The sequence below is a fragment of the Syngnathus floridae genome, unplaced genomic scaffold (genome assembly GCF_059516105.1).
Source record: "Syngnathus floridae isolate MCC-2025c unplaced genomic scaffold, RoL_Sflo_1.0 HiC_scaffold_55, whole genome shotgun sequence".
NCBI lineage: Eukaryota > Metazoa > Chordata > Actinopteri > Syngnathiformes > Syngnathidae > Syngnathus > Syngnathus floridae.
In genome coordinates this window covers 286,105-307,854 of record NW_028284084.1, presented here as the reverse complement: position 1 = coordinate 307,854, position 21,750 = coordinate 286,105, and the positions used below count along the sequence as shown (strand labels likewise).

Sequence of the window (21,750 nt, the reverse complement as noted above, 5' to 3'; positions counted from 1 at the left end):
ATTTAATGGGAAGTAGTAAGACTTATTAAATTTATTTAATCTACTTTTCTTCCCAGGCAAAATTTGATGTGCTGCAATTCCAAATTTCCAAAGTGAATGAAGGAATGAAGTCCTTTAAATTATGATTTTGTATAAATACTAGGCATTAACACAAAATCGACGGCACAAAATGGGCAGACTTTACTTGTTTGAAAAGGACTGGTTACAAGACAGACTTTTTTAATTTATTTAATGGGAAGAAGACTTATTTAGTTTAATTGATCTATTTTTGTTCCCTGGCAAAATTCGATTTGCTGCAATTCCAAATTTCCAAAGTGAATGAAGGAAAGAAGTCGTTTAAATTATGATTTTGTTTAAATACTAGGCATAGACACAAAATCTACGGCACAAAATGGGCAGACTTTACTTGTTTGAAGAGGACTGGTTACAAGACAGACTTTTCTGATTTATTTAATGGGAAGAAGACTTATTTAGTTTATTTAATCTATTTTTGTTCCCTGGCAAAATTGGATTTGCTGAAATTGTATTTTGCCAAATCTTGCCTTGAGACCTGATAGGAAGTATTAAACGCTTAGTTAAATCAATACAAGTTGGTAATAAGAGCGAGTAATGTTGGTTGAACCGATGAATGAAGGTTGAAAGCAATTTAAATTATGACTTTGTATAAATACTAGATATTAACAGAACATCTACTGCGCGAAATGGGCAGAGTTTACTTGTTTGAGAAGGAGTGGCTTATTCAAAACTAAGATTTATTTAATCTGTTTGTTCCCAGGCAAAATTGGATGTGATGCAATTCCAAATTTCACCACATGATGGTGCCCAATTTTGACTTCATAGGACATATTAAACACTTAGCTTGTTATTATGTTCAAGGTAATCAGATTTGTTTATTATTCTAATGGCCTCTTCAAAACTATTCTGGATTACTACTTTGGATCTATTCTACATTACTTGGCAACAACATACTCTGTAACAGATTAGGCAGTATAATCATATCTGTTAACTTGAGAGTGCCCACACTCAATCTACTTATCGTGATGTTAAATCAATTACTGTTAGACATTATTTGTCTGATAATCTACCAAATCTTTGAATTGAAGAATTTGTGATTTAATTAATAGCTTGTTGTTATGTTAAGGGTAATCAGACTTGTATATAATTCTAATGGCCTTCTTTTGAAAACTATTCTGAATTACAACTTTGGATCTTATATTACTTTGCAACAATCTACTCCGTGACAGATTAGGCAGTATAATCACATATGTTAACTTCAGTGCCCACACTGTATTTATTTATGGTTATTTGTTAAATCAAGTACTGTTAGACATGAAATAGGAAGTGTTTAACATAAATGTTATGGCTACTCACCATTGTAGCTCGCTCCTGGTCAATGATACGAGCCTCTTCTTGCAGTGGAAAACTTGCAGCCAACAAACACCGTGGAACCTAAAGGAATGAAATTAAACATTAACATTTCGCCTCGACCAATTTTCACACGTACAACGCAACGCGGCTACACTTCTGCTATTACAAACGTAAATCTCCTTAAACACAATGAGTGTTACTTACCGTGTACGCTCTAGACGGTCCAGTTGCAAGCAGAAAATAAAGATATTTCTGTTGATAATCGTCGCTGCTCAGTGGCTCACGGCCATCGCGCCAACAGATTTGAATTTTGGCGGAGGTTCGGGCAATTACGTCATATCCACGGCACATGACTGCGACGTAATACCCGCTTATCTGAAACGGCAGTTAAAAGTAGAGTTACATCAAGTTTTCTTGGAACCTAAACGAATGAAAGAAAACTATCATTTGGCCACAACCAACATTCACAGATACAACACAACGTGCGGGGTTGGGGTTAAAGATTGAGTGAAGGGCCCTCGTTTTAAACTACTGTTTTGAAAAGGAGTGGGAACAAGTAAGACGTATTTAATTTATTTAATGGGAAGTAGTAAGACTTATTAAATTTATTTAATCTACTTTTCTTCCCAGGCAAAATTTGATGTGCTGCAATTCCAAATTTCCAAAGTGAATGAAGGAATGAAGTCCTTTAAATTATGATTTTGTATAAATACTAGGCATTAACACAAAATCGACGGCACAAAATGGGCAGACTTTACTTGTTTGAAAAGGACTGGTTACAAGACAGACTTTTTTAATTTATTTAATGGGAAGAAGACTTATTTAGTTTAATTGATCTATTTTTGTTCCCTGCCAAAATTCGATTTGCTGCAATTCCAAATTTCCAAAGTGAATGAAGGAAAGAAGTCGTTTAAATTATGATTTTGTTTAAATACTAGGCATAGACACAAAATCTACGGCACAAAATGGGCAGACTTTACTTGTTTGAAGAGGACTGGTTACAAGACAGACTTTTCTGATTTATTTAATGGGAAGAGGACTTATTTAGTTTATTTAATCTATTTTTGTTCCCTGGCAAAATTGGATTTGCTGAAATTGTATTTTGCCAAATCTCGATTTGAGACCTGATAGGAAGTATTAAACGCTTAGTTAAATCATTACAAGTTGGTAATAAGAGCGAGTAATGTTGGTTGAACCGATGAATGAAGGTTGAAAGCAATTTAAATTATGACTTTGTATAAATACTAGATATTAACAGAACATCTACTGCGCAAAATGGGCAGAGTTTACTTGTTTGAGAAGGAGTGGCTTATTCAAAACTAAGATTTATGTAATCTGTTTGTTCCCAGGCAAAATTGGATGTGATGCAATTCCAAATTTCACCACATGATGGTGCCCAATTTTGACTTCATAGGACATATTAAACACTTAGCTTGTTATTATGTTCAAGGTAATCAGATTTGTTTATCATTCTAATGGCCTCTTCAAAACTATTCTGGATTACTACTTTGGATCTATTCTACATTACTTGGCAACAACATACTCTGTAACAGATTAGGCAGTATAATCACATATGTTAACTTGAGAGTGCCCACACTCAATCTACTTATCGTGATGTGTTAAATCAATTACTGTTAGACATTATTTGTCTGATAATCTACCAAATCTTTGAATTGAAGAATTTGTGATTTAATTAATAGCTTGTTCAGGGTAATCAGACTTGTATATAATTCTAATGGCCTTCTTTTGAAAACTATTCTGAATTACAACTTTGGATCTTATATTACTTTGCAACAATCTACTCCGTGACAGATTAGGCAGTATAATCACATATGTTAACTTCAGTGCCCACACTGTATTTATTTATGGTTATTTGTTAAATCAAGTACTGTTAGACATGAAATAGGAAGTGTTTAACATAAATGTTATGGCTACTCACCATTGTAGCTCGCTCCTGGTCAATGATACAAGCCTCTTCTTGCAGTGGAAAACTTGCAGCCAACAAACACCGTGGAACCTAAAGGAATGAAATTAAACATTAACATTTCGCCTCGACCAATTTTCACACGTACAACGCAACGCGGCTACACTTCTGCTATTACAAACGTAAATCTCCTTAAACACAATGAGTGTTACTTACCGTGTACGCTCTAGACGGTCCAGTTGCAAGCAGAAAATAAAGATATTTCTGTTGATAATCGTCGCTGCTCAGTGGCTCACGGCCATCGCGCCAACAGATTTGAATTTTGGCGGAGGTTCGGGCAATTACGTCATATCCGCGGCATTTGACTGCGACGTAATACCCGCTTATCTGAAACGGCAGTTAAAAGTAGAGTTACATCAAGTTTTCTTGGAACCTAAACAAATGAAAGAAAACTATCATTTGGCCACAACCAACATTCACAGATACAACACAACGTGCGGGGTTGAGGTTAAAGATTGAGTGAAGGGCCCTCGTTTTAAACTACTGTTTTGAAAAGGAGTGGGAACAAGTAAGACGTATTTAATTTATTTAATGGGAAGTAGTAAGACTTATTAAATTTATTTAATCTACTTTTCTTCCCAGGCAAAATTTGATGTGCTGCAATTCCAAATTTCCAAAGTGAATGAAGGAATGAAGTCCTTTAAATTATGATTTTGTATAAATACTAGGCATTAACACAAAATCGACGGCACAAAATGGGCAGACTTTACTTGTTTGAAAAGGACTGGTTACAAGACAGACTTTTTTAATTTATTTAATGGGAAGAAGACTTATTTAGTTTAATTGATCTATTTTTGTTCCCTGCCAAAATTCGATTTGCTGCAATTCCAAATTTCCAAAGTGAATGAAGGAAAGAAGTCGTTTAAATTATGATTTTGTTTAAATACTAGGCATAGACACAAAATCTACGGCACAAAATGGGCAGACTTTACTTGTTTGAAGAGGACTGGTTACAAGACAGACTTTTCTGATTTATTTAATGGGAAGAGGACTTATTTAGTTTATTTAATCTATTTTTGTTCCCTGGCAAAATTGGATTTGCTGAAATTGTATTTTGCCAAATCTCGATTTGAGACCTGATAGGAAGTATTAAACGCTTAGTTAAATCAATACAAGTTGGTAATAAGAGCGAGTAATGTTGGTTGAACCGATGAATGAAGGTTGAAAGCAATTTAAATTATGACTTTGTATAAATACTAGATATTAACAGAACATCTACTGCGCAAAATGGGCAGAGTTTACTTGTTTGAGAAGGAGTGGCTTATTCAAAACTAAGATTTATGTAATCTGTTTGTTCCCAGGCAAAATTGGATGTGATGCAATTCCAAATTTCACCACATGATGGTGCCCAATTTTGACTTCATAGGACATATTAAACACTTAGCTTGTTATTATGTTCAAGGTAATCAGATTTGTTTATCATTCTAATGGCCTCTTCAAAACTATTCTGGATTACTACTTTGGATCTATTCTACATTACTTGGCAACAACATACTCTGTAACAGATTAGGCAGTATAATCACATATGTTAACTTGAGAGTGCCCACACTCAATCTACTTATCGTGATGTGTTAAATCAATTACTGTTAGACATTATTTGTCTGATAATCTACCAAATCTTTGAATTGAAGAATTTGTGATTTAATTAATAGCTTGTTCAGGGTAATCAGACTTGTATATAATTCTAATGGCCTTCTTTTGAAAACTATTCTGAATTACAACTTTGGATCTTATATTACTTTGCAACAATCTACTCGGTGACAGATTAGGCAGTATAATCACATATGTTAACTTCAGTGCCCACACTGTATTTATTTATGGTTATTTGTTAAATCAAGTACTGTTAGACATGAAATAGGAAGTGTTTAACATAAATGTTATGGCTACTCACCATTGTAGCTCGCTCCTGGTCAATGATATGAGCCTCTTCTTGCAGTGGAAAACTTGCAGCCAACAAACACCGTGGAACCTAAAGGAATGAAATTAAACATTAACATTTCGCCCGGACCAACATTCACACGTACAACGCAACGCGGCTACACTTCTGCTATTACAAACGTAAATCTCCTTAAACACAACGAGTGTTACTTACCGTGTACGCTCTAGGCAAAATTGGATGTGATGCAATTCCAAATCTATCTGAAACGGCAGTTAAAAGTAGAGTTACATCAAGTTTTCTTTTTTAATCAACACAATCATTTACAACCGTTGACCAGAAAGAATCGTCGAAATTCGACGTCCCCCACAAACGCCACGCTCACTCGCTTTTCAGGGCAACAAAAGTACTTCTTTTTAAAAACGATGAGTTGTACTTACCGTGTACGCTCTGGACGGTCCAGTTGCAAGCAGAAAATAAAAATATTTCTCTTGTTAGTCGTATGTTACCATCCGCTGTGTCTTTGTCAACATCGCCGCCATTTTCCTACTTCCTGCTGCGAGCCACGCCCACGGATTTAAATTTGGGCGGAAGCTCTTTCCATTGGCGTCGTTTTCGCGTATAGCAAATCCGATTGGTTGGGAAGGGGGCACGGTTATGCAGCCGAGGAGTCCTGTGATCGGTGGGATGTAAAGTAGGCGTCGACGTCACGTCCGCGTCACGTGACCACGACGTGGCAGACGTCAAATAGCAACCGCTGTTTTGTTTAGTAGACTTACAGTTGTTATGCATTGACATAATGGCGCACACACCAAATAGATTTAAATAAATTAAATAATTCTTCTGCCCACTCTCTTTTAAACAAGTTAACTCTCCCCGCGGATTTGAATTCCGGCGAAAGTTACGCCCATCGACGTCACGTATGTCACGTGACCACGACGTGGCAGATGTCATATAGCAACCGCTGTTTTGTTTAGTAGATTTACAGTTGTTATGCATTGGCATAATGGTGTGCACTCAAAATAGATTTAAATAAATTAAATATTTCTTCTGCCTACTCCCTTTTAAACAAGTTAACTCTGCCCACGTCCATTGACGTCTTGTCTGCGTCACGTGACCACGACGTAGCGACGTCATATAGTAACCGCTGTTTTGACCAGTAGACTTAGTTATTGAAGTGAATTTTGAACTTTAGGCGTATCTGTATGTTGCATTAGATGATCCACTAGTAGCAGTAAGACTATCAAACTATATTTGCTGTACAGAAAAGCTTTAGTTTCAGTAATGTATAAGTACTTGGTAGAAGATAGAAGGGCCAGTTGTCCGTGACCAGGGAGAATTCAGTTTCAGCAATGTGTGCAATCCTATAATAAGGGAAAGTGGCTGTTGTTGTCCATCACCAACAGCGCTGGTCAAGATCTCCTTTTTAGGACTGAAGTAAACTAGTAGATTGAAAACTACAGCTGTTACCCCAAGCCGTGACATCAGCTTCTTGTCAGGTATAAAAGCTACGGGCCTGACAAGAGGGGGGGTTGGTTCGAGCAGGGGTCGTTCGTTGGTCCCAGGGCTCGCTCTAGCGCGGGTTCGCTCGCTCTCGCTCGCTCCCCCTTTTGGGGGGGGAGGGTTTTTTTACATCCATGCCTTGGGCCACTCAACTTTTTGGAAAGACTTCACTCTGACATCGGTTAAATAAAATCTTTTCCCAATCAGCCGTGGTCCCTGAAGTGCTCATTCGTCGGGAAACAGCCACCGATCACCGAGTGTTTTTTGAAGACCAGCGAAGCAGAAAAAACCATATACCACATTTTTGGCGTCACGAACAGGATTCGTGTTCTCCAGGGGACCGTCCCGTCCGCTCTCTCCGCGAGCATCCAGCGGCCAGCCGACAACTTGTTTTGAGGTGAGTTGCTTGCACTTGAAGTCGCCGCAGCATGCTCGCTCTTGGAAAGGGGGGGAGGGAGCGTTGTCCCCCGCACGGAGGACAGTTAAACGGATCTGAGGGGGCCACGGCGGGCTCCAGGGAAAATTGTCTCTCCTAGTCAAAAGCCGTCATAATGCGACTTTTGAAGGGGGAGTGGCCCCAAATAGAGACAGCGAAAGAAAAGTAAAATAAAAACAGGAAAATAAATAAAAAACAATAAATAAAAAGGGAACAGTAACAAAACGTTTTGGGAATTGTATGAATGACATGTCTGGTGAGAATGATAAACGAGAAGAAATAAACGCTCCAGGGAGGGCGAATGTGAAACAGGACAGGTTGTCGAGAACAACGCTGGTCGGCTGTCACGAGAAGAAAATAGTAGGAAGTCCCATAAAACGTGGACGTGGAAATTAGTCGTTTCAATGGTCCGGCGGAGGATCGAAATTTTAGCTGTGTGATTGTGGCGGAAACACGGGTACGATTGAATTATGTTGTGACAAGAGATAACCCACACCATCTAGCTCCCAGACGGACATTCCTGGGGCAAGCCGGGACACTGCAAGCGCCAAGTGCGATTGTCGAGATGTTCGGTGGTTGTGCTAGTCTCTGCCAAAGTCCAACGCAAAAGGGAGGTTGCGTCGACCGCGTTTGGCCAAAAGGAACGAGCGCAACCTTGGCATCCGTACCGTGGGAGTGGATGGAGGAAATATCCGGCCAGGTCAGGGACCTGTGGGCCGAAGAGAATGATGCGCGCGAAGCCACGTCGTTTGGGCACTGATCGAATTAGAGGTGTATGTGAGTTATAAGGCTTATCAATTTAAATGCTGGTGTAAGAGGCCCCCAGGTAAAACTTAAAAGGACTGGCGGTTCTTGAATATTGATTAAGCTGATATGATCTGCTTGCGGTTCGATTCCTCTATGGGGACGTGTCATAATAGCATACACATCTGTCAAAGTTTGATAAATTTGAGCCTGTACAGACCGCGTTTGGGAAATAGGTGCTGGACGGCATTGTGTGTGCATAGGAAATCCCTCTGTGTGAAAAAGGGAAAACGTGGCAATGAGGCCTCGGAGTGCAAGGATTGGTATACCTTGGGAAAAAAGTAATTTGTGTGCACACTTAAGTTAAATTCTGCAGAAAATAAAGGGGAAAATATAAAGCGCTATTAGAAACGAAACGAAACGAAAGTTAAGTAAGACGTGCGTATTTGTCAGTGCATATCTGCACTGTTAAACACCAAACTGCATAGCCGCAGTTGGCAAACAGCAAAACGTGGAATGGATTCGAATCCTGCTCTGTCTTCTATGTTTGTGCGTGAGCGTTTATCGCTCAACGGCGTCTGTTTGTGATTGTCTGCGCGTGCAGAGACGTGTGGGATCCCTGTGTGTGTGTGTGTGTGTGTGTGTGTGTGTGTGTGTGTGGGTACCCATGGATGTGTGTATGTGAGCGTGCGTGTGTGCGCGTGTGCGCAATCGTGAGTAAGTGTGTGTGTGCTCTTGAGTGCGTGTGAGTGCTTGTAGAAGAAACAAATGGAATGGATAGGATAGTGTGCTTCTCGGTGCTCTGGGGTGCGTGCCCGCCTGCGGTGCCCGCTCGGGGAGAGGAATCTGGCTTCGGGGGCGGGACAGGGAGTGGCCAACCTGTACCTGCCCACCGTGTTTTAAGGCTAGGTACTCCTCGTGTGGGTGACGTGGGGGCGGGGCGCGGGGCCAGAGTTGTGCCCATTTTGGGGCCTACCTTGCTGGTAGCGAGAGGGGCAAAAAATGCATGACCAACAGTGGAGGTACTGAGCTAACTGCAACCCATGATAATTAATGTCCCATAGCTGTCTAACAAGAGAAACAAGAAGCATGCATATGTTAAGCCATACGACACCAATATAGATGAGTATGTAGGTATGTCGAGAGGAGTGTGTCATTAACATTTCAGATTTTCTGTTTACATAAAAAACCCGACACAGCGGATACATCCATTGGCTCCAGGACAAAGAGACACAGACTGAACTTAGAATGAATGTTTAACAGCCGGCTAACAGGTGAAGACTAATTTATGAGCGCAAGAGAGGTATCAAGTGAGGGCCACAGTGCCAGCTAGAATTAAAGGAATTCTCTGGATTTAGACATAGAACTGCATCGTACTCACGGAGAGCCCGCTCATAAATTTTGGCTCGACAAGGGCGACCAGCGCCTATGTAACAAGACTCACAGGTCAAAAGCAGTAAGTCCAAATTAGAGGAGGAGATGCCAACGAGGAGATATTGGATTTGGAAGTAATCTGTTGGTTCTCTTAATACCCTTGTAAAAGTCTACTCGGTACAAATAAATTAGCGATAGGAGCGATTTAGAAGTCCAAAAGTAAGAAATTCAGATGAAAATCACATCCTAGATTTGAATAGAGGAGCCTAACAGGAGCATGGGGAAAGTGAACAGCTGAGAAATGGCTTTCAATGTAGTGGCAGTGAATTTAAAGATTCAAGATAGTTCAGTAATATCTGTAAAGTGAGCATAACACCATTGATACTTAAGTCAAAATGGAGATGATACTATGCACAATTTGGAAACTTTATCAGAAATTGAAGGCTCAAATCAGGAAAGGTAATGAAGAGGATGGCATAAAATCAAAGTTAGGAAAAATAAACAATAGAATGTAGCCTGAAAATAGAATGAGCTTCTGGAAATTGCAGTATAATTGAGAGAAATCACAGTTAAGACTGGCAATTTAAGTTTGGGGTAATCTGCCAATTTACAATGGTTCAAATGAGGTCCATCACAGTACATCCGAGAGTACATGAAGGAAAGGCGCCGTCTTTCTCAAGTGTATTACATCGTCGATAATAGTAGAATTTGAAGTTTGATTAACAAAAGGCACTATGAAATTAATGGCATATTGGGAGATGATATTTAAGTTTGGTATCCCAGTCTGTCTCTTTCAGTGGTTATCAGTTACTCTGAAACTCGATCCCGAGACTCCACCGACAGCTGAGAACAACAAGAAAACGGTGCATGGCTCTGAGGCACCTTTGACCTTCGCAAGAGCAAAGAAGGACTATATTTGTGCTGGGGGGAGCACAACGCAGTACAAAGAACGAAGGAACTCACAAGATGAGAATGGACTCAGTTGAAAATGGACTCATCCAAGAGTGAGAGATGAGTTGACTCTGAGAGTACAACCAAAGACAACAACTTGACAATGAGGTGCGGCGAAAGACACATGAGACCTGAAAGATGCATCAAGCTGCTGAGACGTTACCAAAACTGGTGGAGCTTGGGTCAGAGTGGAGGGAAGCTTGCTTGGACACTGAGTTTGACACAACTGAGGAGTCTTGATAAATAAAGACGTATAAAGAAATAAGGAGCAAAATGTGTAGTGTTACAGAAAAAGGAAAAGCATCATAGTCGGAGATTAAATTTGGATAAAACGGATAGGTTAAAACTGTAAGAAATAAGAGTAGAATCACATTTAGCCCATCCAGCTTAACGATTAGACATTTAGTCATTGACACTTTGGAGAAGGGAACATAGGGCATTAAGACCCATTAGGATGCAGTCAAGAGGTGATTAGATTGTTCAATGGAGCTAATTAATAAATTAGAAGTTAATCACACCTCACGGGGAAATTCTGGTGTCAAACAAGTCCGATAAAATCAAGGAATAACAGCCATGAAAACTTTTGACAGTTAAGAATAATACTGCTACTACTAATACGAAGATTCACACCAAGTGATAGTGAACGCGATGACAAATGTGATAGGACTCGAATAACAAATGCCTTAATATGGCAAAGTGAAAATAACGTGGTGGAGTAGACTGTTGGAGTATCTTTATCCAGCTGCTCGATCAGAACGATGGATTAGGACAAAATTATTTAGGAACCATCTGAGGCTGCTTCTTTCACCATGCTCACCTATGAACATGCTCAACAGTGGAAATGACTGAATTTTTAATCGGAATCATCAGAATCAGAAAATCTTTATTGTCGTTCTACATAGTACAATGAGGGCATTTATTTGGCAATTTTACGGTAAAGGTGAGGTACGAATGTAGGAAATATTTAATTGGGGAGAACATACGGAAATGAAGGGTTATTGTTAGTATTCACTGATTGCCTGCTCACTTACACATACTAAATTTGTTTGTTGTGGTATGAGTGATAGAATCAAATGGAGTGGCATTTGTGTGGTTAGGAATGAGTGTATGTGTTGGGAGCAGTGTGAAAGGCCAAAGTATTTTGGAGTTGGTATGAAAGGGTCACAGTTGAGGGTAAGATTCCTCTCACCTGAGACGGGAACACCCAAGAGTGATGACTAACAGCTGATGGCTAATCAGAGGCACCGTGAACAGCAAAATAGTTCATGGAGAAGGCCGAATTTTACTTTTGTACTTTTGTAAAAGTACTTTTAAGTACTTTTGTTGTACTTGTTTACTTGTTGTCTGTTGTGAGCCATGTCTTGTCACCGTGGGAAAGGGGGGAACGAAATTTCGGTTTCTTTGTGTGTCTTTGGCATGTGGAGAAATTGACAATAAAGCTGACTTTGACTTTGACTTTGAATTCAGCAACATGGATGGACAAGACAGGACTAATATCAAACATTAGGACGATGGACGATATGACATGACAAACCTGGACTCACCCGACAGGGTGACAGACTATGTAAATGACAAGCATACATTTGAAACTTAAGCTTGCTTGTGGCAAGTGCGAGCTTTGCTTTGTTTCTGTGTGTCACTTGACTTATTGCAGCATCAACCGCCAGCCGAGGAGCAGATTGCTGGTTGTTTTATAACTTGTATTACTTTTGCAGGCTGTCGATTGCAGTCTTGGAAAGTTTAGGTTGAATTCACGTGAAAATGTTAACCCTAACCCTTTTGATTTTTATGATGATTGATGATTTTCAGGACGGAATCCCCGTGCACCATGATTCATTGTGTGTCTATTTTCATTTAGTAGATACTCGATGCCTGTATAGTTTTGTGAGTACAAGTGTCCGTTGTTGGTATTGCCGAGTGTGAGGTGCACAGTCAATTTTCAGGAACTTGGGGATGACGGTCCTGGATGAGTGCAAGGTTCGACAGGACTGGCTGCAAGACATATGATGATGTGGTAGGACATTTGCCGGTTCCTTTTTGGATGCCTAATGACGCATTGGGTGAATGTGTCAAAGGGGGGTGGGGTTACGTTTGAATGAGTAAGTAGGTATAAAATTTAATTGTGACATTCAATGTTTTTTTCGGATTCACTTGTTTTTGAGGCTTTAACAGGACGGGCCAGAATTCAACAGGCAGTGATGGAAGGAGCAGAAGAAGAATCTCGAAAGCAAAGCTAATGGGAGATAACAATCTGGAATGGAAGCAAAGCGTGGTAACAATCTAGCGACAGTAAGGGTTAAGGTCTATCAACGGAAAAGCATGAATGATGACAAATCCTAAAGCTAATAGGGATTAGACTGCAGCACAATAGACAACAAATGTTTGGAAGGTAATTAAATAAAATAGGAAATTGGATCAGAAACAAGGAATAGGGAAAATTTCTTAACACATGAATGCATTAAAGCTGCTATTAAAGGGAAAGTATTTAAGAACACATTTCGACGAAGATAAGGTACATACACAAATTGGTTGGACAAAACTGACGAGACTGGTACCAATTTGACGATATTGAAAAAAAACCTAAATCAAAGAGGAAATTTGGAGAGAAAATTAGTATTTGGACTGGGAAAGAGTGATTGCTGAGACGTGATTGACAGGACTTCAGACAGTGACAGCTGCAGCAGGAAAGGCTAACTTGAACGGCTAGCAGTTACTCTGCTACAAGAGAAATCTTGCGAGACTGACAGCAAGACGAGAAATAAGGGGAATAATTCATAACCCCCAGGAGGAGTGTTTGGTTGTTTGTTTGTTTGTTTGTTTGTTTGTGTGTTTGTGTGTTTTAAGGATCACGTGGGCCTCTGGATCATAGGAGTAGATGCCGGGAGCGCTCGGAGGTTCTATTGAGTACTTCGATGAGACGATGACCACCAATCGTCTCGGTGCCCCAAACAACCCCAGAGGAGAAGAATTGTTTGCTGACGACTGCTTAGGGAAATGTCGTTTACTAGGGGTGACCAAAGGGGGGCAGGAGGACTTCCGGCCTACGCTGGGCATTGCTACTTTTTTCATTGCAACTCAAGGTTTTGTGCTGTTGCCATTGTTCAATACTGGCAGTAGCTACCAATTATTGCAGAACTCCTGGACGCTGACTGGGGCCTGGGAAGAGACTCTGAGGACGGTGAAGTGGACATAAAAATCTTGGATGGACAGCAGGCCCTGGGCAGTGATACCAGCGCGGTTCACTACTGAGCATTCAGTGGACTGGATTTGCATCGACAGAAACATACATATGCAAGGGAGCAAAACTAAGAGAGTTTCAACTTCGCAATATGCTGTGATATGGCGTCAATATTATGTCCTTCATTACTTTATCAAATGACCACATGCTGCATTACTTTAATTCATCACATATTAACATCATGATAATGCAGTTTGACTGTTTAGCGGTCGGTGGACAGGTCATTTTATTTCCATACTGTTTTGTGAGCTCATACTGTTTTGTGGATTGTAATGTGCCAGGGCTCCTTACACCTGATTGACACCAGGTGAAGGGAACCACTGGGGATGGTAGAAAGGGCCTTCCTCTTTTTCCTTGTCATTAGACTGGCGAGGTTTTTTCTTGAGGAAGGGCCGGCAACTTTTTGACGCTTCTAACGGGCCACACCAAATTTATTACTTCGCATTTTGTCACCGTTGTAGGGGTATTACCTAAGGGGGGTGGTACCGTCGTCTGTATAATGTGAACTTTAATTTTCTTTACTTGTGGTTCCCGAGAGGCCTCAGATTGTTGTCAGGGAGCAATTGGCTAACTAAATAGTTTGAGTTTTCCTAGTTAAAGTAACCTTAAGTAGCATGCCTCAAGCATAATTTAGGCTGTGCAGGTATAGGCCAAATTGTAGACGTGACCATAAAAAATTTGGTTGGGATAAGATTTTTTTGGTTGTTTACCGATGTCATCTTTTGTTAAACTGTTTTCGGGACATTTGTAACGTCCCGAAGGGGGGAATGAAGTGAATTTTGAACTTTAGGCGTATCTGTATGTTGCATTAGATGATCCACTAGTAGCAGTAAGACTATCAAACTATATTTGCTGTACAGAAAAGCTTTAGTTTCAGTAATGTATAAGTACTTGGTAGAAGATAGAAGGGCCAGTTGTCCGTGACCAGGGAGAATTCAGTTTCAGCAATGTGTGCAATCCTATAATAAGGGAAAGTGGCTGTTGTTGTCCATCACCAACAGCGCTGGTCAAGATCTCCTTTTTAGGACTGAAGTAAACTAGTAGATTGAAAACTACAGCTGTTACCCCAAGCCGTGACATCAGCTTCTTGTCAGGTATAAAAGCTACGGGCCTGACAAGAGGGGGGGTTGGTTCGAGCAGGGGTCGTTCGTTGGTCCCAGGGCTCGCTCTAGCGCGGGTTCGCTCGCTCTCGCTCGCTCCCCCTTTTGGGGGGGGAGGGTTTTTTTACATCCATGCCTTGGGCCACTCAACTTTTTGGAAAGACTTCACTCTGACATCGGTTAAATAAAATCTTTTCCCAATCAGCCGTGGTCCCTGAAGTGCTCATTCGTCGGGAAACAGCCACCGATCACCGAGTGTTTTTTGAAGACCAGCGAAGCAGAAAAAACCATATACCACATTTTTATGCGTTGACATAATGGCGCACTGGTTAGCATGGCCACCTCTTAAGCATGATGATGCGGGTTCGACGCCTGATCAATGTTAGCATGGAGTGAGCTGAAGTGCATGGCGCTGAAGATTTGAATCTTTGAAATGCGCTGAGGTCTGACATATCAGGCAGAATGGTTTGCCATCACGTTCAACAAAAAATAGAAACTTTCCCACTCTGATTAAAACGTCCTGTGTTCATCTACGTATTTTCGTTTTGCTGTGCATCTTTTCCCTGCCATTTCGAGAGCCCAATTGACACTCATAGTTTAAAGAAATGTGTTTGCCCATCCTACTTTGTGGAATTTCACCACATGCGCTTTTGACCAAAATACCAAATTGAACTCAAGTGAAGCCAACACGCACAACCCCCCCCCCCCCCACACACACACACACACACACACAAATGTTGATATGAACATAAAAGAGCCGCATGCGGTTCGGGAGTTGCGGCTTGGCCAAACCTGTACTATACAACTTTATTTGTATAAAATTTTCACAACAGCTGTCACACAAACAAAGCGGGAAAAACCGAAGACGTGCGTGTTCCGCCCACGCTGGATTTATTTGCACCTTTGAAAAGACACCGTATTGCCGCAGATGTGGCAAAGAGTACTTTTGGGCATCTGAGACGGAAGGATGTCCAAAGCATCACGTCACCTGCTCTGGTAGGCATGGTGGTGGGACGTTGAGGTCAACCGCTTTGGGGTTGGCTGACTCTTTGATCGCAGGATGCCACACACTTGAAGACAGAAGCAGAAAAGCAGAGCTAAATGCAAAATGTACTCACCGGTGACTCCAATTTTTTTCCCCCCTGAAGAAACAGCTGGACGGGTGGCCCCGGCTGGCCAGTGGGACTCTTGTTATTCTGACCCTTTTTAGTGCGCGTTTGGGGCAACAACCGTTTTTTGTGGCGCTCTCTTCTGGTTCAAAAGTGCCCTGCATGTGAATTTGCTTTTCCTGCCTTCTGATTGGATGAGCGCCGGTGTGACGCGGTGCCTCTGTCACCGTGGCGGGGGGTATACGTTGGCATCGGAGCGTCTGCCAACGTCTGAGACCGGCTGGCAGTGTATCGGAGGTGTCGAGTGCGGTGCCGCTGGAGCTCACTCACCAGCTGGTGTTAGGGCCACAGAATGAAGGCCAAGGAGAAGAATAGAAAGAGAAACAGAAACTTCTCCTCCAATTGTTTGATTTGTCTCTTCTGAGCTTCGATGAATTCTTTCAGCTCTTTGTTCCTCTAGGACGGACAAATGGAAAGTGGCATTCAAAAGCCAGTAAGCGTGCAAGTAAGTGCCGGGCTGGCTTTGGGCCCTTACCTGTTGCGCGCTGTGCAGCAGATCCATTCTCTCTTGGAGGATGCAAGCGTCGCGCTCCCTCAACTCGCACATCAGGGCTCGCTTCCATTGGTCCACGGCGCTCCTAAGCTCTTCTCTCTGATCCGCCGTCAGCACGTCATTCACGCCAGCGTGGCTGGCTTTTTCGCCGTCCGTGGCGGGGCAGTCCCGCTGCGGTAGCGCCTCGTACAACATGGCCTCCAGCTCCAGGATCCTCTGGGCCGCAATCCTCGTCCATCAGTGGTCCGGCGGGAGATTTGAGGGCGGCTTACCTTATGAGCCTGGTCCATGGAACACTTCCTGAAGTCCAACTCTTCATCCAGGTAGCCCTTCTGCTTGCAGAACATATCCTAGCACAGCTCAAGGTCAGAATTGTTGGGGCACATTGCCGGAGTTCCCCTTGGCTGATGTCGCGTGTCTGTCTACCTTCTCACTTTCAATGTCCAACATCTTCTGTTGAAGTGCTGACTTGGTCACTTTGATGTATTCTAACCACTGAGGAAAGGCTGCTGTCACATAAGCAGAATGCGAGAGCGTGCGTGGACGTGCGCGTTACCTTCTCGGCTAGGGTGAGAAGGGTCCTGGCGTGAATCACGACCACCTGCTCCTCGTTGGTGAGATTCTGCAAGAGCCCAAAGGCACAGCGTCAACAAGCTTCTTTCAGCGCAAAGCCTTCCAAAAGTCACATTTGAGCCGCCGAGTCTCGTGGAGTGCGAACATAAGGAGTTCGACATACACTTACGGCGTTATAGCCCAGGATGTCCAGCTTCTTCATCAGATCACTGATGACGATGTCCGGGGGAAAGGCGCAAGGAGCAATGTAAGGTGTTCTGGGACCTCGGGTTAAGGTTAGGGTTGCGAGGGACGCCTTACGTACGCTCACGCCCTCGGCCTCGCAGTAGATCTGCAAAGGGCTGAGGCCGTCTGGGAAACGGACTTGCAGAAACTTCAAGACGGGGGAGCGCCACTCCCTCTCCTGAAAGGCAGAGGCATGCATCCGTCCGTCCGTCCGTCCGTCCGTCACATCTCTGGCCTCAACACGCTTGTGCGAGTCTTCCCACCTCCAGCTCCAGGATGCGGAACTCAAGCAGTTCGTTTTGGTCTCGGATATCCTGGATGTGCTCTTTCAGACGCGCTTCTTCCGCCTCCATCCGCCTGACCTGAAAAGACAGTCAGACCTCATCTGCGGGGCTTCCCGACAGGTGTGACGCCAAGCGACTCCGCCCAGCGCCTTTCTTTCCGTCACCTTTTCGGCCAACTGCTGATTGCTCTGACGCAGCAGCTGCTTCTCCTCCATTCTAGAAGAGACAAACGCGTGGACAGCTTTGGAATGTTGTGTCATTTTCATCCACAAATTCTTTGGTTGACTGGAAAATGACATTTGCTTTTCTCCGCATTTTCCCAGCCACGTTCGGGGGGGGGGGGGGGTTGGTCCAGTAATGCCAGACGGATGAGTGACTGAAGAATGTAGCTATTTTGTCTGAGAAAAAGGTGTGCTCATTGATGAGCTTACCTGTCCTTGTTGCTTCAGCGCTGACTCCAGATCTGCTACTCTGCTTTGATAGTGACCCATTTCTACCATCAGCTTTTCTCTGGTCTGAAAGGAGGAGGAGGGAGGCTCCTCCTCCTCCTTTCAGACCAGAGAACACCCGAGGCTGGGTGAGAACGGGGAGGCTGCGACCCGGCCGGGGGTTGCGGGAAGGGGCGCCACCTTGATCTCCTTCTCGGCGTCGTAGTCCCCTTTCGCTGGTCTGGGCTAGCAGAGCGTAGGCTCGTTGCAGCGCTTGATATTCTTGCGTCAGCTGGCGGTAGCGAAGCTCCGCCTCTTCATGCACACACCAATGCAACACAGCACTAGTACCAGAATCAGTCAGACCGGCGACAAAGCACCCGCGACGCAAAGACGAGTCCGATTCCAGGCTGAAGAGGAATGTTTGGTGCCAATACGCTGGCAGAAATGGCGGGCTACCTCTTCGGGTTCCGTGTCGGGGGTTCTGTCGGTGTGAAAAGACAAGGACGATCCGTCCGAGTCCACCAACACGTCTTCGTCGTAGCCGTAAAATGTTTCGATGACCTGCGGGCGCGGAAGCGAACATCTCTCTGAACAAACTGAAGCGACACCTCACGATGAATCGACGAGAGGAACGATAGCGAGAAAAAGGCCATTTCATCTTGCGCAACACCAAGCAGCCGCAAACAAACAGACTCACCTTGCAGGACCTCACGCTTTGTTCCTCCTCAGAGATTCTCGACGTCGGTATCGTAGCAGCAAATCTCTCTCCTGTCGACACAAATAATCCGCCTTTGAGATTCTTTGGATGCAAAGGGAACGAACGGCTCCGGCGCAGAAACAAACGCGACTCACAATGACATTTCTGACATGAGCTCCTGTCTCCAGAGCCTGAAAAACACGTCACCGGCGATGATTGGAGGGACGCTCGTCTTTTCCAAAAGTGACAACTACAGGGTGTGTCAGGGTTTTCCAGATTATCTTTATCGTATCATTGTGTTGCTTTGACTTTGACTGCGACCTGTAATAAATAATATTATTTATCCCTTATTTATCCCTATCGCTTATCCCTTCCTACACAAAGTCGTAAAACACCCCTTGCTATGTTTTGACTAGAGGTCAAGGGCTTCCTCTATTCAATCCACTCTTACACCCACCCTGTTTCTCTTAATTAAAATGCTCGTGCAGGAGCCGAGAGTCAGACTTCATTCGTACAACGGATGGACTCTCCACCTGCAGGTGTCCAAAAGAACTTACTTGTCTCCCGTGTGGTTCTTGCAAAATAAGTTGGAGCGAGCGCAACTCTAACAGGGTGCATTTTGCCACTAGCTGCCTACGGACAATGACGTCGCGCTCGCGGCTCATGGTTGACGGGCTGAGCAGCCGGGCAAGTCCGTCGTTTTCAGCGCACAGCGAGTGGCAAAGGCGCTGACAAAACGGGAGCTTTGAGCTGCTGAAAACGGCAAAACAAGTCTAAAGCGTGTTCAAACGCGTGCGCACAATGTTCCTGCTTGAAAGGTCGGAATTTAAGGGGCCAATTTTTTGGATGGCGGCCGCCGGCCAAGCTTTGGACGGAAAAGGTTTCCTGGCGACAGCGAGCGAGCGCGGCGCTGCCGTACGTGCACCGAGTCGCCTGCCTGAAGACCTTGGACAAGTCGTCGATGATGTGCCGCTGCTCCACAACTTGAAGGAACTCCATTTCACCGTCCTGCTGGCCGCAACCGCGGTCCAGGTCATTGAGCGAACTAGGCCTTCTCTGTGGAACACAAATGCAGTGGACTCTGTTGGCACGCCGCCGTTGTCCGCGTCGACTTACCAAGCTTGCCATCTCCTCGTTCTCCTGGGTGACAAAGCGCACTTTGTTTTCAAGGCGACACAGCACCAGCGAGAGTTCTTCATTCTTCCTGCTCAGGCGTTTGTTTTTGTACAGGAGTGGCAGAAACTGGCTTTCTGTTTCTCTCAGTCGCTTTAGCTGCAAGCATGAAGTGCGGGATGTGAAAGACGCACAACACGCGGGCCAGAACGTATCCATTCCTTTTGCATCGGTTTGAACGGAATCGTGGCTTTGGCTCCCAATAAAAGACATCTACCAGGCAACCGACTCGCCGCGCCGCTCAACTAATAAGCAAGCGCAATGGGTGCCTCGCTGGATGGCGCGCATCAAACGTAGCGCAAACCTTCAAGCGTGCCGTCAATAAATTACCAGTTCATTGCGCTCTTCAGAAAGCAGGGCGTTTCGATCCTCCAGTTTCCTGATGACTGCGCTGAGCTCAGCAATTTTCAGATGAAACCGTCGCGTGTCCCGATCCTCCTGAGACTGAAAACGCCCCGCAACACACACACACAAGCACTCGTTCAAAGTTCAAAACTGTTTTTGTGCTACCTTCCTCCAGCAACGAACTAAGTCATGCGTACTGCAAGTGTGTGATGAGGTGGCTTACGCAATGAAGAGGATTGCTAGTAGCGGCGTTGACCCCACTTCCAGGGTAGTTTAGGCCCGCCCTTTGGGAATCCCTCAGGGCAGCGATCTGCTGCTCGGCAGCCTGAGTCTGCAGCTGAAGGCGGTGGACGTGGCCGGCCCCAGGGCTTCATCCAAAACACTAACCGCTCTGTCTTTCAGCTTGATCTCATCCGTCTGGATGTACAAACGGGGAGCGCTCAGGCAGGCGGGCAAACTCATTTGCCAGAATTGTGACAAAAACAAAGAGAGCAACCGGCCAATTTTTTTCTTGAATCGACTAGAACACCTTTGCTGTGACAAAAGCGAAGCGAGCAACCGGACATTTTCTTCTTGTGAAATAGAATAGAATAGAATGCCTTAGGTGTCATTGCACTGCAGGTATACAACGAAATTGGGAACATACTAGCCACGCACCGCGCATCTGATCAGTCCTACCAGTCGGCGGATCTCCCTCTCGCAGTCTCTCTTGGTTCGGCTCAGCTCCTCCCGATGCTGGTGATGAGCCGATCGGAGCTCGGCCGCTCGGGACTGCCAGGCCTGCTGGGCCGCTGCCAGGGCTTCTTCCGCGCTCCTGGTGGAGGCGACACCGCTCGGTCTCCCGACACCGCCGCGTCTCCTCCACCTCCGCCAGCAAAGCGCCCCCCCTCCTCACCTGAGCAGACATTGCGCCACACCGGGCCGTTGAGACCGCAACGGAGCGCCGCGACGCTTACTGGGGACAAGCTACACAATACGGTAGCGGCCGCATCGAAGCCCGACGTGGCGTGCGGATAGTCAGACACGGATAGAGCGGATCACCTTGTCCATGGAGCCGTCCCTCAGGCTGAGGACCAAGGCATTCAGTCGCTGGATCTCTCCATCTTTGATTTTGATCACTCTCATCAGCTCCATTTCATGCTGCCGCAGTAATGTCTCCCTGGTAATGGCTAACTCTTTCTGCTTCTCCTCATGGAGTTTGCTTTTGAGTTCCGTCATGGCGGCGGTGGCACGGTGGTGCTCCGCCCGCAGGTCCTGACTTCTCTCTCTCTCCAGACAGCTGACCTGACATGACTTAGACTTAGACAAACTTTATTGTCATCTTGTCTGCACATGGTGCATACAAAACGAAATTCCGTTGCATACGTCTTACAACAAAGTAGTGATATTGCAGTTGAATAGAAGTAACATATCCTATGAAAATATATATATATACATATATACTATATATATATATATATATATATATATATATTAAAAATAAGTATAAAGTGCAGCAGTGATAATTATGCAATAGTGCAAGTAGGCAAAACAGTATTCAAGAGTGTGCAGAGGAATGCTAAACCATGTATTAAACTTCTATTTAAAGGGTTTATACAAGTTCAGTAAAGTTGGTAGTGCGAGATAGTGCAAGATAGAGGTCCGTAGTGTCATAAAGTACAGTTCTGTGAATGTGTGATGCAGAGTTCAGTTTAGAGCTCAACAGTTCTAGTGTTCAACAGTCTGATGACAGCAGGGAAAAAGCTGTTGCAGAACCTGGTGGACCTGCAGCGGATGCTGCAAACCT

The 21,750-nt window shown here is 44.1% G+C and overlaps 1 long non-coding RNA gene across 1 annotated transcript; it reads right to left on the bottom strand.

Moving 5' to 3' along the window:
• Positions 1-15,341: 15,341 nt before the first annotated feature.
• Positions 15,342-16,138, bottom strand: LOC148378277 (uncharacterized). Its single transcript, XR_015856033.1, has 2 exons — positions 16,014-16,138; positions 15,342-15,644 (listed from the first exon to the last, which is right to left on the bottom strand). It is a non-coding gene; the product is annotated as an uncharacterized LOC148378277 (long non-coding RNA).
• Between the last annotated feature and the right edge of the window lie 5,612 nt (positions 16,139-21,750).